We start from the raw sequence: 12,499 nt of genomic DNA, 5'->3' as shown, positions 1-12,499 counted from the left end.
TGTAGGGTCTTGAGGTATTCATTTTTGGCTTTAAGTTTATTCGAATTTACAGTTACAATTTCAATTTATGAAATAAACTGAAGACATATGGTTGATATTCAATGTTTTATTGAGATTCTTCAAACTGAACAATAAAATTCAAATATAAATAAATGAAAATCAATTTCCGGTATCACAAATTTCTGACTAATGTGAATAAGGGTGTGTTAAGCTCCTGCATCAGATTATGTTTAAATTATACACAATCGTTACTTTGGCCGACAGGGGCCAATGATCTGCAACTTTCCAAAAGGCCTCAGTTCAGGAAAACAGCTTCAAGTACAGAAGCGATGCAAAATCACAAACTGAAACACAGGTCTAAACGAGGTACAAAAGAGGATTGTGGTGCAAATGAAATAACACGCTGAAAAACCCCCCAAAACGAGCTGCTGAAAGAGGAACGATGCAAAGGAGAAAACAATCTCCAAACCAAAAAACGATCTGCAAATCAAGTAACGATTTCCAAAACAAGAAACGATCTCCAAAACAAAGAAACGATCTTTTTAGTTTGCAGATCGTTTCTTGGTTTGGAAATCGTTTCATGTTCTGGAAATCGTTTCTTAGTTTGCAGATCGTTTCTTTGTTCTGGAGATCGTTTCTTGTTTTGGAAATCGTTACTTGATTTTGCAGATCGTTTTTTGGTTTGGAGATCGTTTTCTCCTTTGCATCGTTCCTCTTTCAGCAGCGCATTTTTTTTTTTTCAGCGCGTTATTTCATTTGCACCACAATCCTCTTTTGTACCTCGTTTAGACCTGTGTTTGAGTTTGTGATTTTGCATTGTTTCTGTACTTGAAGCTGTTTTCCTGAACTGAGGCATTTTGGAAAGTTGCAGATCGTTGGCCCCTGTCGGCCACCGTAACTCGTAGACATGCAAATTATCATAACTTATTAATTTAACTTTTATTTAATTAGAATTCACAAGCACATTTGCACCAGCCAACTTCATAATGAATTGGATAGCAAATTTTGTGACAAATAAAAAATAATTTTGAGGGTTTTCTTTCTTTCTGTGCTGGTGGCAAGCAGCACATCTTCACAGGTATTTGTTATAGAGCTCTGACTAATGTAGAGGCTATTTGGCTCAAAATGTTAACCAGCACAGCTCTTCTATAATATTGTGTTAAACATGAAAAAAAAAAACAGACATATTCTGGCTGGTTTTGATTTTCTTCCTAAGCTTTCCTCACATTCTGTCCTTCTTCAATGAGTCCTTAGATGATCTCTTCAACTTCTCTCTTGTTGTCAGAAGCACACCCACAACGGCGATGATACCAAGGAGACTCGCAAGGAGACATCCAAACAGAACATTAAGTTACACTTTAGCATCATCAGCTGAAAGCTGCCGACCCAAGAACTCCACTTTGTTCAGAGGTTGACCACTCTGTCCAGTAAGGGAATGTGCAGCTGTTGTGAGAGCGGGACAAGAAGCAAGCAAAATGTCATCATTGATTCCTGTTACACGAATATTTACCACATAGACTCCAGGCTCTGTTCAAAATGGATATACGTTCTGCACTCTGAACTGCCCAGAATTCAAACCTAGAGGAAGTTCCATCCATTATCTTTACATTCTCTACAACCTCTGTAGGGTCTGGAGCATATCACAGTTGACTCAGGATGAAGGCAGAGGACACCATTGACAGGTCGTCAGCCTGTCGTAGAGCTACAACTAAAACTAAAATTCACACCTACGGACAATTTAGAATCACCAATTAACCCTCAACCCTGGAGAACCAAGAGAGAACCGACGCAGGCACAAGGAGAACATACAAACTCCAGGCCCATTCTGGGACGCAACCCAAGGATATTCTGGCTGTGAGGTGACTGTGCTAACCACCAAGCCACCCACACGAAATTTTACATCCTAAATATTACAGTTATTGCATACGTTTTTAATATGTATATTAAATATTTAAATATGACCTTCACCTTCAGGGTTCATACACTCATGGGGTCCGAGGACCGGATCTTTGAAGCCATTGCAGTTGATGATGGTGGTATAGAAAGATGCTGACTTTTTAGGGATGCGAGGCAGAGCAGGGTCTGACCGGTTCACAAAGAAAAGTCCAAATCTCTCTGCATAGCCAGAAGCCCACTCAAAGTTGTCCATTAACGACCAGGCTGTGTAGCCTCTCAGATCAACTCCATCCAGAACACGGGCTGAAACAACAAGAGTACATTGAACATGCAAGTATGTGTAGCAGTATAACTAAAAAAATTTGGATAATTATTTGTTGTTGGTCTTTCTGTCATACAAGCTTCCATTTTAAATACAAGGAATGGAGAGAATCTAAGCAATAAACTACTCCCTGTTTCATATTGACTGTTGTACCTTTAAGGCCAGCATTAATGTAGTTCTCGTAGAAGTATATTCTGTGGACGTCATTCAAGTCCACTGCTCCTTTTTCTGAGACTCCATTCTCTGTGACATAGACGGGTGGGTTTCCATACTCATCCTTAATAAACTTGAGGATTCTCCTAAATGCAAATGGAGTGATATGCAGCCAGGAGGAGCCGGATTGAATCCAGCTTCGGTCGTGTATGAATGCAACACCCCTGAATGTTGGATTGGAGATCACAGCTCAGGATCATTTCTATGTAAATATGGTCTTCCTCAAACAGACAGACAAACACTATGACACACTTATTTGTTTAATTCCCTTCTGTGTCATTAATATTCTGCTCAGATATTGTGAGGTACATAAAAGGCACCAATCAAAAGTTAACTGAGAGTCAATTTATTATTCAAACTTACCTGTCAGCATCATAACTCTGCTCTTTTCCAAAATCTCTAGGGTATGCAATAACAGTAGTGTAAAAGTTTAAGCCAAAGAAGTCATGAGTCCCATTGATCCTTTGGACTTCCTCAGGGGTAAACTCTGGGAGCCTACATTTTTTTTTATAAAGAAAAGGGAGAAGAAAACTTTTTCAAACCTTATCCAGGATTTCTTACATGCATTACTCTTAGTCTTCAGGACAAAAAAAAAGAATATTTATCTCAAGAAAAAAATCTAAAATCTATCATATTCAAATATCTTCACTTTACTTAAGCAGACTATAAACAAAGGTAGTATTGTAAGGGTAAACACATGAAAGCATGCATATTAATTGAGGCTTCAACCCTACGTCTAGCAAATGTCTTGGTATCCCTAACAATGTGGATCAATCAAATTGATGTTTCTGCTTTGATGGTATCAACTAGTCTTCATTTACCGTGACTGAGAGAGACCTGCAGTGAGGCTTCTTTCACGAACAACTTTTTTCATTATTTCAGGGTAATCGCCTCTGAAGATGGGATGGGCAAACCAACCAAGAAAGAACTACAGAAAAAAAATGTAATTAGCTGAGATGAATTAACTGAAAACCAGTTGACATCCTGATTCTTTAAACCACCTGGTAAACAGTAAAAGTGAAAAAACACAAAAAAGTGGCAGACAGATTTCTGGTGTTGACAGTTGTTTTATTACCTGCCTGTAGCGCCTCACTGCATCCCAGTCTTCCTGCTTATTTGGGTTTCTTGGCTCTGCCCATTCAGAATTGATGGTAATGGAGATGATACCACCTTGTGTCGCTCGATACTTGTCATTGTAGAGATGCCAGGCCTCAGCATGGGATTTGATTAGGTTGTGAGCCACAATGTACTGTTTTCCAGAAATGCCTGAACCATTTGAGATGAGGACAGACCAAATTTAACTTATGTTTGTGTTGTTTCAGTTGTGATATAAAAGCTACAACGTGTTCTTTCATACAACGTGCATTAAGTAACAATGAGTAAAACACAAATTACAGCAATTACTCTTATTTCTGTGATGAACTTCCAGTATGCACGATTTAGCAATAAAATATAGAACTTTAATAAGGTACTTCGATTTTTCAAATGTAAATTTACACAATTACCTTTAAAATTACCTAATCACTTCAAATGTAGCGAAGCCTCTACAGCTGATCGCCGCTGCTTGGGACACACGTCTCAATTCTGATCACAGATGTATTAAAAATGACTGCCGAGACACACACACGTTTTGCACACACTGTTGCTCAGTGAAATCTGGCTGGTACAACCGTGTACGACCAGTAGCGCAAACGCGGAAATGCCCGGCAGCAGCCGACCACGCAAGTTTCATGTTGCGGTGACGGACTGGCTTGGCTCAGTGCCAAATCAAATTTTCAAAATCATCTGGCAGGCCAGATATTATTCCTGACGGGCCAGTTTTGGCCCGCGTGCCGCCAGTTGCCCACCACTGGCCTACAGTCTTTAATTAACCTACTCACTCTGTGCTTCTCGTTTTACCTAAGAATATACCAGCTAATTTGAGCTTGAATGGCAACGTGCCTGATCAAAATGTGTTGACTGCCCATTCTGATCAGGCATGTTTTGAATGTTCACTGCGTTAGTTGAATTCATACTAACAACACTGTGTACCTGGGGCTGAATATTTGCAGCTTTCAAACCATCCAGTAATCTGTGGTAGTAATTGAGTCCAGCTTCATTAATGTTGTTAGTAGTGCCATCAGGAAGCACTCTGGGCCAGGATACAGAGAAGTGATAGTGGGTCACTTTCAACTTCTTCAGCACCTCGATATCTTCATCAAGCTTGTTGTAACTATCACAAGCAACATCGCCATTATCATTATTGGCCACTCTCCCAGGAGTGTGGGAAAACTCATCCCAGATACTAAATCCTTTTCCATCGGCTCTCCAACCACCTTCAATCTTAAATGAAAGAAAAGCAGTATTACAAAAGCAGCCATGGTAAATGCCCTCTGCATCCCACCCCAGCTCCACTTCACTCCACTGTGGCATAGCAATCTGAAGTTCTTTCTGCCACTGTTGAAACGGATTTGGGATGGTATTGCCTACCTGGTGAGCGGAGCTGGAAGTGCTCCAAAAAAAACCTTTCGGAAAATCTCCATAAAGTATTTTGTCATCATCTGTTGCCAGGAAACCATTGTCCTTTATGACCTGGTAATAATAGTGAGCCGAGCACTTGGGTGTCCTTGGCCGGTTTGGGTTCGTGAAGTCAACATGGTGCAATCCAAACAAAAAGTTGTATCCATTCATCCACTCAAAAGAATCCATGAGAGATGTTGCCATGTATCCTTTCACGTTTACACCATCAAGATTTTGAGCTGCGTATTATAGGACAGAAATAATCTCATTAGCAATTACCTCCTTAGCTACTATAGTGAACTGAGGTGGAAATCAAAGACAACACACAAAGAATCCGGAGACCCTTTCCCACAGCTGTAAATTTGGTAAAAAATAAATAAATAAATACAAAAATAAACATTTCAGAGGGCAGCTAACCCAAAACTCACAACCAAATGGAACATCTGCAGTTCGGATGTTTACTGCAGAATGACCAATCATGGCTCTCTTGGAGACAACAGGATGTCTCCTACTGTACCTCCACCAGAATCTGATTAGGGTCATAAAGTGTCAATTGTGCGAATAACCACACTGATGCAGAAGAGGAGATTGCATTCTTTACTGTGACCTCCTGACCTTTCTGTCTCCCAAACACCCAGGATTTTTTTCCACAACAATTCACTCAAAAGTTTGAAAGCCTCAAAATAAAGAATTAAAATTAAGCATCACTGGAGTGATGATCCCAACATCTGCAATCAATCTCTATTTACCAGGCTGGACCAACACTTTAAGAAGAACACATTACATCTGAAATGTTTGTGGAGAATCACACACACAATCCACAAACATCATCTTGCTCGTGTCCTTAATTATGATAGAAATTTACTCCCAATTTGTTTATTCCAGATTTGTCTGCATGTTTAAACCAGTTATTGTTGTCTCTGGAACTGTTTCAGATAGATGGACAGTGAAGGTCAAGACCACCCCTTGGAATAAACACATCCATGACTGGATAGATACTGATTTGAATTTGGTCCAAAACGTTCTGTATAGAATAAAGTCACTGGAATGTAACTAGGGCTTTTTAACATTGTGCTTTTTCTATTGCTTTTCTTGGGCTTAAAACTGGATTCTGTCATGCTGGCTTAAAATTGAATTTTTCACTTTTTTATTGGGATTTTAATTTTTATACATGTTCGAACTATTTGTTTTGGGTTTATTTAGGATTATTTTATACAATCGAAATTATTTTTCTATGTTTTACTGACAGTTGGACTTCTTAAATTAAACTTAATACCACAACAATTTGAATATTTTTTTTCTTTTGCGATCTTTGACTTTGAATAGTTTTTCTTTGGCACAATCTGTCTCTGTGTTCCTCAACCAATTCATCCTGCAGATCATCACATCCACATATACTGCAGCGGTCTCACTTTCCCTCCTACAAAGCCGACACAAGTATCATTTGCCTTCTGTTAAATGGGTGAATTTGCAAATGACAATTGGTTTTCCAATTTCATTGTAATTCTAAATTCATCACTCTCCCAACTGTTCACAGTAACAATCACAGTTTGCAAACTGGAGGTCAATGAAATAAGAGTTCACGACTTTTGATTATGAGACTGATCAGCACAAGTAGATTTGATAAATGTGTGATTATTCAACCTGAAATATTCTTGATAAAGGTCTCTCAGATGGCCTAATTTAAATCTCTGCATGGATTCCCTGACAAACGAGTGCAATTTTTTTTTTGATTGTCATAGTTACAGTGAAGACTTGACAGGAAACGGGGGAGAAGAGTAGGGGGAAGACACGCAGCAAAGGGCCGCGGGCAGGAATGGAACCCAGGCTGCTGCGTCGGAAACCAGCCCCTATACATGGGTCGCCCGCTTAACCCGATGAGCTATACGGGCGCCCAAACGTGTGCAATTCTAATCACAAAGTGTACCGTAGTATCAACATTATGTGGTGTGTCCATGTGAGGCAACACGTTTTACATATTCTTTTATCTTGTACAGCTGTGTGAGGCTGTGACACCACATATTATTACTTTGCTGCTCTTGTGTGAGACTACATTTCTGTTACACAATTTATAAATTTTTGCTACAACTAATTGACCCTTCGCTAAGCCCCTCCCACAAATGGCTACTGTCCAATCCTACCTTAGCAACTGTAAGTAGGCACGAGAGGTCTGTCAAGCTATCAGCAGAAGACAATATGCCGAAGCGGTGTGCGTACGGTACTTGCAAGTCCGACACTTGTTATCCGCAAAGCTTGGAGGGTGGTGTTGATTTTTTTGCATTCCCCAAGCCAAAGACACAAGAAGAAAGGTGCCGCGTGTGGATTAAGCAGTGTGGGAGACCGCATGATCAGCTGAATCCCTCCAAAATCAATAAGAACACCTACGTCTGTTCTAAGGTAAGTTGCTAGCTAACATTAGCTAACCGTAGCTCTGTGTGTTAGGTCAGATAACATTAGCAAAGAAAGATGTCTCAATGGAAGTAGGGTGACCATATTCTGTTTCTCTGAAAAGAGGACACACTTTCAGCTCAAGAGCAAAAAATTTTCAGTCCCCCCCCCCCCCCCCCCCCCCCCCATTTTTAGGGGTTTTCCGTGGGTCAGGGGGCTTTCTGTGCTTCAAACTCAGTTAAACAGATATTCTGAATTCCCCAGAAAAGGACACTTTACCTGGATATACAGAAAAATAGCCCAAAACACTCACAGTTGCTTTATAAATAATATATTTATTAATTTAAAGTAATTATCCTAAATAATATGAGTCACATACAAATATGGCATGCTCTAGTCTTTAATAGTTATTGACTCAAGTTGTGTGGGTGCCAGAACCTCAAACACGCAGTCTCCTTTAGTTGTCTTTTAGACATATTGTCTTTTCCATGTGCCTTGACCACACATTGATAAAAAAAAACAATACTTTATGATCAATATGATCAATTGATGCTGACACCTTTGATTACAGTATTGATGGCCCTATGCCAATGTCAGCAGTTAATCCACGTGAGATCAGCAAAACAGTTTTGCATGCATGTCACTGTCCAGTTGTGCAAAACCTGTCATAAATGCTTCTGTTATTACAGGGAAATGCCTGCCAGTTGGGTTGAGATCAAAAGATGTGGGTTCTCTCCTGAAGATAAAAGATTTAACAGCAAGCCGCCTCAGCATTTCTTTTATGTGTCCGTCTTTCAGTATGCCTGGCAGAAATAATTTAAAAAAAAAAACACTTGGTAAGTCATATTTAAGAAAAGAATGGGAAAAATAGTTTCACATTTTAACAATGCATCGAAGGGAGATTCTGTGGCAGTTATGTTGGTCCTAAATTGTCCCTTTATGTAAATAAAATGTGTTACTCAGACTACTACTGTCAGGAAAATTCTTCAGTGGAATCCTGACTTCTCCAAATTAATACTCAGAGTCGTCTCTCAAGTCAAAGCAAAGTTTTACCTACAGAAGGAATCACCTAAACAGTCTGAACAAGTGACTGGCAATAAGTGGAAAAAATGTAGTTTTTAAGCAGGCACATAAACAACTTACACTGGTTATTATCAGTTTCTGAGCCGCCAGTTTCAACCGGCTGTTTGCAGGATCAACTTGTTATATTTTCCTGGTGAAAGTTAGATCATGGAAATTCACTGGGTACATTGGGTTAAATGAGTTCACAGTCACACAGTTTGAAATAAGAAAAAAAGAGCATTTAATCATAACATAATTATAATTTTATAAAAGACCCCATATAAGAAATGCTTTATACCCACATGAAGGCTTATGGTCATGGTTATGAGTAGCTCATGAAAATCAGACATCCATATCTCAAAATCTTAAAATATTCATTCCAAGTTTAAGTAAATGACAATTCAAAGAGTATAAAACTCCTTTCGGTATCTCTGGGTCTCGTTCTGCACAGACTGACAGTAGTTAGAAGACTGCTGGCCTGAAAGTTGTCAACACTTGAAAAGGTATAGCACAGAAGGTCATTGCAGAAAATCCTGCTGTTGGCAGAGTGCTCTCAGTTAGTATATTAATAAAGTTAACTGGAAGGAAAAAGTGAGGTAGGCAAAGGTGCACAAGCAACAGGGATGATCACAGTCTGGAAGGATGGTCAAGAAATTGAAGAACTTGGGACGTCTTCAGAGAGTGAACTAAAACTGGTGTCAGTGCATCAACAGCCTGCAAGCACAGACATCTTCATGAAAGAGGCGACAACTGACCCATTCCTGATATCAAACTACTGAACCAGAGACATCTTACCTGGGCTAAGGAGAAGTAGATCAAAGTAAGTTTTGCATTTCATTTGGAAACGAAGGTCCTGGAAGTGTCAACAGAGTACGGGTACAGAATTATAGATGCACCAGTTATCAGCCCAACTGATTAATAAGGCTGATATTTGGCATATTTAGATTATTGATGTTATTTTTACTGACCAATTTTTAAAAAAATTAATAAAATGTGCTACTTTGGCTGTGATGCAACTGACTCTCTGTCTCTGCAGTTGCTCTGTGAGCTCAATCAATGTCCTGCCCACAGCTCTATCTGATTGGCTGATACATGTGAAGATTAACAGGCAATCACTAAAAACTATTGATTTACAAACAGGTTCATTTGCAGAGCAAAGCAGCTCCAGTACATTATTGGAGCTGTGTTTGAAAGGTGAGATAACAGACACTGCTAAAGGTGAATGAACACAGCAGTGTTGCAAAATCATTCCCAGTGTACCTGTTGCACAGAAAAGACCCCACTACCTCACTAGTGTTAGTAAGTTGTGCAGCTGGACTTGCCTTGCTGATGGTGGCTAAGTTCATTACTGGGAGGTTTCCTGTGATGCTTAGCCTGTAGCTAACGCTATCTAAAGTACTGTAAGATCTTTCTGAAGTCAGATCAACTTTATCACTCTGCTCAGTCTGATAGATGTTGTTAGGGATTGTGGTGAGAGCTCAAGCGCAGGAAACGACAGACAGAGGTTCTTAGGTTTTGAAGATTTATTTTAACAATAACGAAAAGACTACAAATCCCAGTCAGGGAATCGTTTCCGGGAAAATAATCAAAACAGAACTAGGCAACAGCCTTAAACCAAAAATAGCGCTGACTAGCAGGACGGAGGTCTAATTCTCAGTTTCACTACGCTTTGCAAATCAGAGAGGTTTCTCAATAACCTAATCCAAGAATCATAATTAAACAAACACGAAACACTGCAGAAGATACTTAATCTCAAAGATATACTAAAGCGAGTCAGCACCAATGTAGACAGTCACTAAAGGCTCAGTTCTAGCTTACTTTACAAACGAGTGGGTTTTTTCTCAACTACTTAACACAATGAATTAGGATGCTCGGACTGGGTTCCGGGCAGCTGGAGCGGGTTGAAGTCGGCTGGCCGTTCGAGGGGCAGGTGATGGACTACTGCCACAGGTTGGTAGGAAGAACGCCAGGTGACGGAGGCAACACAGCTGTATCTCGTCTCGTTGACGGCAGGGTGAATGACCAGGCGGTTCCGGGAGTGATGCAGACTGGAATGAAGGAAACAGAAAACAAATTTAGAGCAAGCACTGGCGGCGATGGTAGCAAGACAGACTGACTGACTGACTGACTGACTGACTGACTGACTGAGCGGATTTACAGGGGATGTTACAATCCGGCAAAGAGAGGTGGGCGGCATCCGCTTATAAAGAGAGAGACGAAGATGTGATTGGCTGTCCCCAGCTGCTCCTGTGCCAATTGATCATGATCACGAAATGTGAAACACCTGTTACCACTCTTGCCTGCCGAACCAACCGAGGAAAAGGGGAAGAGAGAGAGAGCACAGAGCAGAGCTCAGTAGGACCAGCCGCAGCTGGCCTGACAGATGTGTTTCTCTAGTAGAAACAAAAGCCTTAAGACCATCTTTATTGATGGTCTTACGGTAGATTGTGAGGCGGAGGGCACCTGTTGCCTGGGCACATCTGCGATCACGCAACTGGTGGGACACAACTGTCTCAGATTTCAGTGTGCAACAGTTTGTGCAAAACTTCTGTGTGTCCAGGGAGTCATTCCAATACATCTATGATTGGACCAGGGACGTCCTGGTGAAAAAGGATGCAAATTACCACTTGTGTGTCCCAGTCCGAAAACATGTCGCAATTGTAATCTGGAAATTGGCTACTGACACTGAATACAGACCAGAAATGTGTAGTGCAGTCATCAAAGTGCTTCTCCCTGTACCGAGTGTCCGAAAAAAATCTATACACACTTTAAATAATTGTAAACTAGATGTTTATTATAATTCGTTTCATTTTCAACATAAAAAAGTAAAAGAATTTACAAACGTCATTCTATTGTTTTGTATTCAAACTGATGTCCGTTCTGGTCCAGACACTGCCGACAACGTGAAGCGATGGAATAGCACACATCATGAAACAATTCCCTTGGTATTTGCGTGCATTCACGTTCAATGGTTGCTCTCAACTCAGTGACTGTTGCAGGTCTCATTGCGTAGACTTTGTCTTTTAGGTATCCCCATTAAAAGAGAAGTCTAACAAAGGAAGAAAGAGTACTGGAAACTTTTCAGCGAAGTCCAAGAAAGTCTATGCGGCAAGCTAGTCGTGAGGTAGACATTTCAAAATCATCTGTCCATCGCATCATGAAACGTTGTCAATGGAAAAGTAACATTCCAAGATTAGTCCATGCTCTTAATGACAATGATCCAGACTGAATAGTACAGTATTGCGAGTGGTACTTGGAACGATGTACCAAAAATGCACACTTTCCCACCAAGATTGTGTGGAGTGATGAGGCCACATTCAAATTAAATGGTTCGATTAACTAGACTTCTTTGTCTTCTGAATCCAGGTGGAGAACAGAACAGGAACTGGCGGGAGTAGAGGGGCAGAGCAGGGCCCATGAGAGGCTATCACAGTTTGGAGATGAAGCAGAGAGAGAGAGAGACAGGAAGAAGGGAGACAGGCAGACAGATGCAAAGACAGACAGATGCAGAAAGAGAGAGGCAGAGGAACAGGGAGAGAGAGAGACACACACACACACAGGAGAGAGACAGGATGAGTGTGACAGAGATACAGGAGGGAGAGCCAAGAGAGAGAGAAGAGGGGGAGAGATGCCAGAGAAAGGAAGAAGGATGAAGAACACTTTTACTTTTATCTTTACTTTTTTCACATAAGTTTGTCCTCTTGGTCAGCAGTAACAGCTAGCTAAATATCTAGCTTCTACTCATGAGAAGAAACTGCAACTGTAATTAGACTGAGGTTATAACAGCAAATAAAACATGGAATAAAAAGGGTACCATTTTTACGTAAGCAGAGCCAATCGAGCCTTTGACAGTTTACTACCTATTATTGATGAATTTGTAGCAGAAAACTGTAAAAGAGAAAGTTTATTTTTAAAACATTTTGAAGCCTAAATGTTCTCCAATACTGGAATGACCCTTCCCTCTAAATTGGAGATTACAATTAGCTTCTCAGTTCTAAAGTGTTTCTAAATTGACCACCGCTCTACTACCTGCTTCCACTGTCAATTACTGTTAATTTAGTTTGTTCACCTGTATTCATTCATCCACAGTCCAATGTTTCTTACATGATTTTTGTCCTA

The sequence above is a fragment of the Acanthochromis polyacanthus genome, chromosome 14 (genome assembly GCF_021347895.1).
Source record: "Acanthochromis polyacanthus isolate Apoly-LR-REF ecotype Palm Island chromosome 14, KAUST_Apoly_ChrSc, whole genome shotgun sequence".
NCBI classification, from domain to species: Eukaryota; Metazoa; Chordata; class Actinopteri; family Pomacentridae; genus Acanthochromis; species Acanthochromis polyacanthus.
The sequence above is the reverse complement of the archived record's forward strand: the minus strand, read 5'-3'. Positions refer to the sequence as shown.